Below are 12,645 nucleotides of genomic sequence, written 5' to 3' on the forward strand. Positions count from 1 at the left end.
ATCCCCGATCCTTAAGGACTCGAGGCACACCTGTATGCCCTGGTCCTGTATAACGATTTTAAACCGTTCTCACTGATTGGCATAATGGCATTACACTGATCAAAGTTGACAGCGGCATCTAAAACGAAAGTAAAAGAATCCCAGCAGCTCAGCGGATCTGATCGGGACTATCGCGACAAAATTGCGACGTCCCGATCAGCTTACCAGACGACGGGAGGGTCCTCACCTGCCTCTCCGTTGTCCGATCGGCGATCTATTGCTCCATGCCTGCACAGCAGGCTGGAGCAGCAGATCGCCAGTTACACTGATCAGTGCTTTGCAATGGCATAACACTGATCAGTGTATATAATAAGAAGATTGCATGTTTTAGCCCCTTATGGGGGCAAAAAAAAAAAGTGAAAAATAAAAATTAAAGGGGTAGTTTGGCACTAAGACATCTTATCCCCTATCCAAAGGGGGCGGAGCCGTGACATCACAATACTTCGGCCCCGTGATCGGCAGTCATCAGACCCGGAGCGAACATGCGTCGGGGGCTGATGGTAATGGTGTGCCGCGTGAAAGATCACGGGAGTCCCCAGCAGCAGGACCCCCGCGATCAGGCATCTTATTCCCTACCCTTTGGATAGGGGATAAGATGTCTTAGTGCCGGAGTACTCCTTTAAATAAAAGTTAATTAACCCCTTCCCTATTAAAAGCTTAAATCACCCCCCCTTTTCCCATTTTTTAAATAAAAAAATTTAATAAAGAATAAAAATAATCATGTGGTACTGACGCGTGCGTAAATGTCCGAACTATTAAAATGTTAGGTAAGCTAAACCACACGGTCGATGGCGTACACGTAAAAAAATACCAAATTCCAAAATTGTGCATTTTTGGTCACTTCATATAAAAATATTAATAAAATATAATACAAATATTAATAAAGATATTAAAATATTAATAAAAAGCTATCAAAAAGTAAAAAAAAAGAAAGTACCGATAAAAACTACAGATGACGGCGCAAAAAATGAGCCCTCACTGCCCCATACACAGAAAAATAAAAAAGTTATAGGGGTCATAAAATGCAAATTTTAAACTAACAAATTTTGGTGCATGTAGTTTATAATTTTTTTAAAGTATTAAAATAAAATATAAACTATATCAATTGGGTATCCTTGTAACCGTATGGACCTACAAAATAAAGATAAGGTGTCATTTTTACCAAATATTGCACTGCGTAGAAATGGAAGCCCCCAAAATTTACAAAATGGCGTTTTTTATTTTATTTCATCCCACAAATAATTTTGTGGGAAGAAGGAAAAAGCGAAAAATGCAAAAAGAAAAAGGAGAAAATAGGCTGAGTCCCTAAGGGGTTAAATATTGTTGTTTGGTTTGTATAATGTTATATGTATTCTGTTCTTGTATAAAATGTAGTTTTTGGGGGAGATTTATCAAAATTTGTGCAGATGAAAAGAATTTCCCATATCACATTGCTTCTTTCATTTTTGAAAAGGCCTGTGAAAAATGAAAGAAGCAATCTGATTGGTTACTATGGGCAGCTCAGCAAATTTTCCTCTGGACAGATTTTGATAAATCTCCTCCTATGTGTATATTTTATGTACTGTAGATATTGTTGTAGTTTGTGTATATTTTATGTATTGTATATATTGTTTTGTTGTACCTGGGCGGTGGGCCAAAGTGTTGGTTAATGGACATCCATCATCATGTACTGGGGTCATGGGATGCAGGAACAGTTTAGGGCCATGAAAAAAAAGGTGGTGTTATTTTGTTTATCTTGCTTTATATACTATTAATTCTAGTATTGTGTTTTGCATTATTATTTCTGATGTTTCTGATATTGCAACTGGGTCCGGGAATTTACATTTAATTTTAGTGCATATAGTTTATTAATATGTTATGGGTATCATAGGAAAAATGTCTTGTAAATATGGTATACATTTGTTTGTGTGGAGGAATGAGTATGGGGGTGGACCGGTGTTGTATTTTATGCTATGATGTCAGTGATCGGTCTTATGATTTATTACATTGCCATGTTCTGGTCAGATATAGTATGTTTAATTCTGTAATTACTTATTGTAATATTTAACATTTTTAATAAATGATTTACAGTATATACAGTACACAGAGTGTATACAGTGCATACATAGTACACACATTATATACAGTACATACATAGTATGCATTGTATACAGAGTATACACAGTATATACAGTACACACAGAGTATACACAGTTTATATACTACACAGATTATACATAGTTTTCCTGCTCTCAACAGCTGACATTCTGTAGCCTCAATGAAAGGAGAAAAACAAAAAGGCAGGAGGATGGCGCCTTGTGTAACTCTGTGGGTAAGGGTCAGACACTCAACCGATAAATGGTGGACTTTCACCTTGTTACCCCCTTGGGTAAATGCATATTACCCCTATAGGGGTAGTATATGGAGCAGAGCTGTAGCCCCTCAGTGCTGGAACTGGTATCATCGGCGGGAACTCGTCAATAGTAGCATAAAGTAGAAAAGAAAAATGGTGCACTAGGATGGGGCTGGATCCGCTTTAATTCCAAAGAGTATGCAGAACTCATAGGTAATGGTAAAGCATCAATATGTGTATTGACACCAAAATCGTATATATATACAGGACAATAACACGTTTCAGAAGTTCAATCCCCCTTCTTCAGATTGGCATACACACAGTACATTACAGTCAGTCTTATATACATGCTAAAATGGCGTCACTTGGTAGGTGGGCGAAGTGCAGATTCTCTGAGTTTAACCCCTTAAGGACACATGACGTACTGGAACGTCATGTGTCCACTCCCGATCTATAACGCGGGGCCACGGCGTGGCCCCGCGTCATAGCGGTTCGGGCCCGGCCTCTAACAACGGCCGGGACCCGTGGCTAATAGCGCGCGGCATTGATCGCAGTGCCGCGCGCTATTAACCCTTTAGACGCGGCGTTCAAAGTTGAACGCCGCGTCTAAAGTGAAACCGAAAGCATGCCGGCTAGCTCAGTGGGCTGTTCGGGATAGCCGCGGTGAAATCGCGGCATCCCGAACAGCTGACAGGACAGCGGGAGGGCCCCTACCTGCCTCCTCGCTGTCCGATCGCCGAATGACTGCTCAGTGCCTGAGATCCAGGCATGAGCAGTCATGCGGCAGAATCATCGATCACTGGTTTCTTATGAGAAACCAGTGATCAATGTAAAAGATCAGTGTGTGCAGTGTTATAGGTCCCTATGGGACCTATAACATTGCAAAAAAAAAGTGCAAAAAAAAAGTGAATAAACATCATTTAACCCCTTCCCTATTAAAAGTTTGAATCACCCCCCTTTTCCCATAAAAGAAAAAACACAGTGTAAATAAAAATAAAAATAAACATAAATGGTATCGCCGCGTGCGGAAATGTCCGAATTATAAAAATATATCGTTAATTAAACCGCACGGTCAATGGCGTGCGCGCAAAAAAATTCCAAAGTCCAAAATAGTGCATTTTTGGTCACTTTTTATATCATGAAAAAATGAATAAAAAGCGATCAATAAGTCCTATCAATGCAAAAATGATACCGTTAAAAACTTCAGATCACGGCGCAAAAAATGAGCCCTCATACCGCCCCATACACGGAAAAATAAAAAAGTTATAGGGGTCAGAAGATGACAATTTTAAACGTATACATTTTTCTGCATAAAGTTATGATTTTTTCCAGAAGTGCGACAAATTCAAACCTGTATAAGTAGGGTATCATTTTAATCATATGGACCTACAGAATAAAGGTAAGGTGTCATTTTTACCGAAAAATGTACTACGTAGAAACGGAAGCCCCCAAAAGTTACAAAATGGCGTTTTTTTTTTTCAATTTTGTCTCACAATGATTTTTTTTCCCGTTTCACCGTAGATTTTTGGGCACAATGACTGACGTCATTACAAAGTAGAATTGGTGGTGCAAAAAATAAGCCATCATATGGATTTTTAGGTGCAAAATTGAAAGAGTTATGATTTTTTAAAGGCAAGGAGCAAAAAACGAAAATGCAAAAACGGAAAAACCCCCGGTCCTTAAGGGGTTAAACACTTTCCAAAACATACCAATCGGAACAACTGATTGTAACCTTGTGTTAGAAACATAAAAAAATGGGAGTGTGTAGAAATTTGTGTAACTTTGACAAGGGTTCATTTCTTTTTCCAAAACAACATACAATTCTAAAAACTAAAATAGTACAACATTTAAAATGTGCATGTTAAAATACTGTATTGACAATATGATATATATATATATATATATATATATATATATATATATACATATACATTGTAAGCTAAGTACCTCACTTTTTCATTTTTTGCACTATAGCTGTATAGCATTTCATATGTGTCTTTGTGCTAGCCAATGCTATGCCAATTAGTACATGGCGGTGCTGGAGGAAACTAGCGTCTATGTATCCCACCACTCCAGGTTTATCCTGGGGTGGTGGCGATACATCGATGATGTATTTTTAATTTGGTCTGGGACTATGGATGAATTACATGCCTTCCATGAATATCTTAATACGGTCAATCAATATATCAAATTTACATTAAATGCTTCCTATACTTCGATTAACTTTCTAGATACCTTGGTCTCTATCTCTGATAACCATTTGATTACGGATTTGTATATTAAACCTACAGATCGCAATTCGATATTACATTTCACAAGTTTCCACCCCCCACCCGATGATACCATCTCTCCCGTGCAGCCAGATGCTTCGGGCGAGGCGTATCATCGAGGCCGAGGATAAAATTGAACCAGTGTTAAACAGATTCATTTCTAATTTCAAACAACGCGGCTACCCTTAAAGTTTGCTCCTTGAGAGCAAAAACAAAGCGTTAGCCGCAGACAGAAAAAAGTTAATTGATGGACAGAAAAACAAAATTGTGAAAGCTAAGGTCCCTTTTGTATCCACTTATGGACAACATTCTAAAAAAATTGCGGGTGTTTTGAATAAACATGGGAGTTTATTGCAGATAGTTTTTCCTGAAATTCCAGAGTTCAAAGAAAGGCCACTCATCTCTTACCGCCGGGCCCCCAATTTAAGGGACAAGTTGGTAAAGAGCGATGTTTCCCTTAAAATATTGCCCCAAAGATATCTGACAGTCCAAAAGAAGGGATCACATCCCTGTTGCCATTGCATAAATTGTCAGTATATGGAGAAGGGCCCCGTATTTATGCATCCAGGGACGGGCCAAAAGTACAAATTAAAACATTATCTCACTTGTACATCAGACTACTTGGTGTACGTCTTGAAGTGCCCGTGTGGTCTCCTCTATGTAGGGGAGACCACATGGGACTTCAAGATGAGGTTCAACCAACACCGATACAGCATTAAGAGAGGAAGGATGGACCTTCCAGTACCAAAATATTTTATGGAGAAAGGGCATATTGAAAAAGATCTTAAATTCATGTTATTGGATCATGAACCCCCACATAAAAGGGGTGGGGATCGGAAAAGCCGCCTAAAACTGAGAGAGTTGAGGTGGATCCACATGCTACAGACACTCAGACTGAGGGGTCTGAATGTGGATTTCACCCTAACTCCTCAGACATATAATGCTAAATAATAGGGTATCCTCAAAAGGAAGCCAGACCCGTTTCCCGATCCTATGTCACAACAGTAGGGTATTTAATCAATAGTGATGTCTTATTGGGTTATAGATTGTGGTACAAGAATTTTTTGTGTACATTTAAAAAAATAATAATTTGTGTACATATATTTACTTTGTTTTTTTTTTTGTCTACTGTAGATCCTTCAGAACCAGGGATTGGAAGGTGGCTGAGACAACTTTACAAGATTTCATATATTTTTATATGCTGTTGTATGCCCACTTTTATATGATTTGATATGTTTTTATGGTTTATATGTGAAATCACTAGCTGAATTTATAAATAAAATGCTCTTTTTATTTATAATTTATTAGTATGACACGTGTTACTGGCCTATCCGCAGATGTGAGACACTACACATTTAGCATTAGTCCTCAAGAAGCTTTCTATTTTCTCTTTATTTTTCATTTTTTTATCATTTTTTTATTTTTATTATTTTTTATTATTTTTCATTATTATTTTTTTATTTCTTTTTATTTATGCATTTGTTGTTTGACAGTTAGATTTTTTTCTTCTTTTTTATTTAAGTCATTTTCTAATAATTCCCTTATACTTTTTTGCTCATACTATTTTATACCTTCTACCCATGGCACTAAACTTAAGGCCCTTGGTGCTATGTTTCTGTGGATGTGGCACCCCCATTCACCGCAGGGGGAACCCCAATATGTAGGCTCCACATATCTGGGTGTGTGATGGAGGCTATCACGGCTTAACACACAGACACACAGGATTCATTTTTGCTCCCTTGGTGTGGGATGCAATATGAAGGTGGATGCCAACAGACAAGGGGAGGGGTAATAGTGCCGACGAATTGTTGCATGATGATTGTATTGCGGGCCGATGCCATTTCAGCTCATAACACAATGTGGAACTAAGTATCATAGTCCGTAGGGCCATGGACAAGGATATCCTCCCCCCTCTTTTTTTTTTCCTTTTTTCATTATTTGATTAGTTCTCCCTTATTATTTAGACTTTACTCTCCTTGCCCTCTTTCAAGATGGAGGGCATAGCATATTATACTTAGTGCGCATGCGCACGCCCACTCCGCTCACGTGACCTGCTTGATTCCGGTCACAGGATCGGAGCTTCACTAGACGTGATTGGCCAGTATACTATGTCTTACAATACACATAGACGCTGCGCAAGCGTCTTAAGACAATATTATGCTTCATATTAGGTGAGTCCAGCCACCCTCCAATAATGTTTCTACATATGTATATATTATTATATATATGAATGTATATCAGCTCATTAAGTGTATTTTGATCCATTCTCATGATCTACACACAATGTGTATGTTTTTAATATCACATATTGCACTTTAGGACAGTCTATGACGTCCCCTATAGAATATATGCACTTTTTACTTGGCTTTGATTATTGAGATTTGCACTAATTATTTATGATATTGATGTAATGATTTGTCACTGTATGGGATTGTTCCCCTATATATACCCTGTTGGTTCACTATTGATTTGCTTGAGAATGGTGTTGTGAGGACACCGAATCGTCGCACCTTGTTCATGGAATAAATCACCTTTTTATTTGAATATGCCTGTGTGCTGCGGTCGCCTTATTCTGGATAACTGAACTTGGACCCTGGGACCGGGGCCCCTTAGACCTGCTTGCACCTACAATATGCTTGGATGTGCTGCTTTCCTCTACTATATATATATATATATATACATATATATATATATATATATATATATATATATATATACATATATATAGGTATGTGTGTGTGTGTGTATATATATATATATATATATATATATATATATAGTATTTTTCTATCTTGCAGATGGCACTTTCTCACATACATTTTCTCTTTCGTCACACACACAGCAGCCTTGGTAATAGTCTTTGTTATGGATTAAATGCTTTTGTACTTATTTTCCCACTAATTGTTTTTTCTCCTCATCTGACAAAAGGCCATGTGTGTGTATAAAATACTGGCAATGTGTAAATGAACTTGACAAGATATTTCAAAACAAACATAGGCCACCTACCAAGCACTGGCACACTAATCTTCCACATGTTTATACCAGAGGTGCCACATTGGTTTCTGTCACTGCTATTTTGCCTGAAGCAGTACTGCCCGTGTGCATTTGTTTAGCTGCAGCAAACCATCTCATTAACAGCTGTGTGAAAAACCAACAAGGGTGACATTTTTCATGCTGGAGTGATCACACTATTAAGTGTGAGTCTGCCAAAGCTGACCCTACTCCACCTCCCATCTGGCTGCTACAGAACAAGGGAGATCAAACAGGCCTACCTGACCTGACATCAAACACAGAACCAATATGGCCCTGCTGTGAGGTCTATTTAGAAAATATTCTCAACTGAAAAAAAAAATACTTTAAATATATTTCTCTCAGAACTGATGTATATGTTACAGTCACCAATATTTATAATGTATATTAAAAGGAGCAGTAATGTAAATTATAAAGGCAATGCATACTACAATTGTGGTGTGATAGATAGGTAATACATAAAATCTGACCAACATCTTACAGTAAAATACTAACTCATTATATAAAAAGTAGACCTCCAGCGCTCTTGTGGTTCCTCTGGTGTCCTACTCGGATCCCAGCTGTGATCCTCTTCCTGAGCTGTACCTTGACGTATTTATATCCAGAGTGATGTTAGGGTTCAGTATGTCATACTTCTGCTCAGCCAATTATTGGCCAAGGCAGCACATTGCCGCGAGTAATTGACTAAGCGGCAGTATGACACACTGGGCCCCGGCAAAAATCTGGGTCCAAGCATCACACTCCAGCTCAGGAAGAGGATTACAGATGAAGATTGTAGCATGACTGCATGAGCTCAAGAGGTGAGTTCAGAATAGTGCGTACAGCTCTGGAGTGCTGACCAAATAGTGGTGGGTGTGGTCGTGCTCCAGTTCAGCTGTGTCTGCTGTGCCTCCTGAGCTCCAGGGAGTTAACATCTTTTTCATCTGGAGCCTGTTTCCTCCTCCCCAGGGAGGGAGTGGGTTTCCAGGGATGAGTGAGGCCCAGGCCTCTGCTCCCCGGTTTAGGCCGCAGGAGAGTCCAACAAGCGGCCTTTACATCGAAGGATTTGGGGGTGAGGCACTCCACCCGGAACCGCAGCAATGTGGCTCCAACTCCCCCCACTGAGGCGAGAAGCCTCAGGGATGAATCCACCTCAGGAAAGCTGAGTGCTGCTGGTGGAAAGCTGGGTTCTTCAGAAAGAACCCAGAGTGCTCACAGAGGTGAAGCCGACCTAAGTGAGAAAGGCTGGGGAATGCTGAGGGCCCGGAAGACTATTTCCACCTATGGCTCCCAGGTAATAAGTCACCTCCGTGAGTATGAAGACGCCTGTAAAGCTGCCTGGAGACTAAGAGAGGAACTGCTGTGTGCCCGTTCCAGGGCTGATGTGGCCCACTAAACAGAAAAAGGCAGAAATCCAGACACAGATAAAAAGACCAATGTCTGAAGTTGAAGCTTTGGAGGAGAGAAAAGCGATATTACGGGAGATGAGTGGCCCACTTAAAGAAAAAATGGAAAATGAAGACCGCTTCAGGGAGATGGCTGAAAAAAAAGAGAGAAGGTTGATGGGGCTGCAACCTGAGAGCCAGGTGGATAATGTAGAGGAGATGGATGGAGAACAACAGCCAGATTCACCTGGTAGCCTGCAGCAAGACCTGCAGGCCCCGTTCAGTGGGCCCCCTGCACAGCAGCCATCAGTGTCACCTGCTGACTCAGGGGAGGAAAGTGACAGCAGCAGCCAGGGAGGGGCAATGATGGCCCAGATTAGAATGCTGGAATCCCCAGTGTGTCCTCAGAACCTGGTATTTGGAAATGAACTCCCAGATGAGGCACCTGGGGGTTAAAAGAAGACAAAGCCAAAGCAGAAAGAAGTGGTGAGTTACATCTGCACCCCCCTCCCTGTAAATCCTGAGTCGGCCGCAGGGTCAGCTCATTGTGCAAGCACGGTTACCCAGCTTAGCCTGTATTCTGTGGTGGACTCGGTGCAAGGGTGCGGGGAGAGTACAGGTACTAAAAGGGCGCAGAGCTCCATGCCTGTTTGCTGTAGCAGGAATGGAGTAGCGAAGGCATCAGCCGAAAGGCCGGACAGTGAGGGAAAAATATTGTTTTGCATTGGCACTGCTGATCCCATTGATCAGCGGCGCCCTGATAGGACTGGAGAAATTGCTGATGAGGCAGAGGGTACTAATAAGAACAGGGCTGGGGCTTCCTCTAGACCGCATGCCGAGGCAAAACGGACTGAAAATTCATCATCATCATCATCATCTGCTGCTGCCGGTTTATCTGTTTCTGGTCCAGTAAGTGTGAATGAGAAGGTAAATAGGGGTGCGGGGTGTATGACTGGGGAGAGGATGGAAGTTGATATTACCAGAAAAAGGGTTTTCGGGGGAGGTAGTGGTGTTGCTCTTGTTGGGGGTGGTGGTGATAGGGCTAGAATTTTTTTTGTTGGGGACCATGTTATTGGGGTTGGTGCTGATATTGTTGGGGATGGTGGGGATGTTGTCATTGAGGGTGTTGATATGCTTAGAGAGGGGTGGTGGTAATGTGACTGGGTATGAGGATGTTGTTAAAAATAGTGGTGTAGGGTCTGGTCCGGTTGCCCCCCCCCAGTGGTGACAGACCCCCAGTTGTGCCCCCCCCAGTGGTGACCCCCCCAGTTATGCAAATGCCACTGCTGGGGGAAGTAGGATACTTTCCTCGTCTCCTGACTCTATGGGCAGTTTATTGCAATGACGTATCCTGGAAGCTCTGAAAAAGGGGGAAAGGTCAATTAATGTAGAGGGTAGAGCAGATGATCTGTCATTCTGGATAGAGAGGCATGGTCTCTCTGCCTTCCGAGAGGAAAAAGGCGGTCCTTCCCAACAGCCAGGTAAGATAGAAACCGTAGGAATGTGGTTCATCTTCGGTGGCAGGGCAAAGATATGTGTCCATCAAGGACCAAAGTGGTTGAGCTCTTGCTAAAGATGGGATTCAAGGCAGTTGATATCTACGCCTTGATACATCCCTATGGTTCTCCTGAACTCTATATTAGTTTTGTTCGGCCGGAGGAGCTTGAGTTTTTCTGGTCGAACTATGAATTGGTAAAAAATTAGCCTGGCTGGCGAGATTTTGCTGTGCAGGCATTGTCTCGTCAAAACAAAATCAAGAGAGTGACCGTTTTGACTCGTAATGAATTACTCTCTTGTGTAGACATCATCTCTTGGTTAGGACGGTATGGCGAGGTCATCAGAGTTCCCAGAAGAACAGGGTCGAGTTTGGTATCTGGTTAGTAGTGTTGCTCGCGAATATTCGCAATTCGAATTTTATTCGCGAATATAGCATATTCGCGAATTCGCGAATATTCGCGAATATGGCGCTATATATTCGTAATTACGAATATTCATTTATTTTTACTTTTTTTTCACAGTACACATCACAGTGATCATCCCTCTCTGCTTCCAGCTTATGTGGTGTAAGAAGGCTCTAATACTACTGTGTGAGACTGGTGTGCGAATTTTCGCATATGCGAAAATTAGCATATGCTAATTTTCGTATATGCGAATATTCGCTTATACTAATTTTTGTACATGCAAATTTTCGCATATGTTAATTTTCACACACGCGAATATTCGCATATGCGGAAATAAAACGAGAATATTACGAATATGCAAATATTCGCGAATATGACGAATATTCGTCCATATATTCGCGAATATTCGCGAATTCGAATATGGCCTATGCCGCTCAACACTACTGGTTAGGAGCCTGGACATTTTTGGTAAAACTTAAGCGTTCAGGAAATACAGTTACCCATATTCCATCCTCTGCCTTTCTCGGTAGGGATCGTATTCAGGTTTTCTACCTGAGTCAGCCACACACTTCAGTGCAAACTGTGCGGTACAGAAATGTGCCTTGTGTGGGGTGTAGGCCATCTTGCCGAATCTTGTGCAGAGATTAGGTGTCACCTGTGTGGGGATTTAGGTCACCCATTCAGTCGTTGTCCTCGTTCTTTCGCTAATGCGGTCTTGACCCCAGCGGATGAAGATCACAAGCGGAATCTGCTTGGGTGGGGGCTAGCAGAGGTGAGTGAACTGAGGGGTCAGTGAGGAACAGCAAGAAAAAGACACCAGCCCAACTAAGAAGTCTTGATAAAAGCCAAAGGGATAGGGTGATGGGGAAAGCCCGGGTTACCGGGACGACCTCTAATCCTGTCCCAGAGGCCAACCTTGCTGCTGAGACCCTGAGGAAGACCCTGAGGAAGTAGGAACAAGAAAGCCATCTAACTCAATCACCCTCGATGGTGGCACCCTCTCCGTTGATGCTGGCGTCCATTAATATCGCCAGCATTAAGTCAGATATGGCTTGATTTGCGGCCTTTGATTTTTTAATCCATATGAATGCCGACATTTTATTTTTGCAGGAGACCAGGTCAACAGATATGTCATCTATGGTTAAAGCCAGAAGGGAGTGGAGGCATGGGCCCTCTTACTGGTCTCTGGCGGTTGAGCCGTATAACAGAATGGCGGTATTTTATACTGCAGTGGTAGAATGCCGAAGGGTTATCGAGTTAGAAATGGGGAGGTGCCTGATTTTAGATGTCCTCATGAAGGGACAAGAACTTCACCTTGTTAACATCTACGGCCCACAGTCTAAATGGGACCAGAAGTGTCTCTATGAGGATCAAGTCCTATCTTTTTACAAGTCGGCAGGTAGTCTTTGGAGGGGACTTTAATGCTGTCATGAGGCCCCAAGACAGGGGAGATTCCAGAAAAAAGCTGACTTATGATAGCGTCACCCTTAATAGCATAGTGAGTGAGGCTCACCTGGTGGATGTCCACATCCGGCACACCCCAGGCCACATGGGATTCACCTATCATAGAGGTAGTTGTAGGTCCAGAATAGACAGGTTGTATTTAAAGGAGGAAGCCGTCTCTTCAGTAGTGTCTGTGTGTCTGTTGTTGAGGTGGAGTTCTCTGATCACTGCTTAATTTTTTTTTTCTCTGAATGTTACAGAGACCC

Source organism: Hyla sarda, chromosome 2, assembly GCF_029499605.1.
Source record: "Hyla sarda isolate aHylSar1 chromosome 2, aHylSar1.hap1, whole genome shotgun sequence".
Lineage (NCBI taxonomy): Eukaryota > Metazoa > Chordata > Amphibia > Anura > Hylidae > Hyla > Hyla sarda.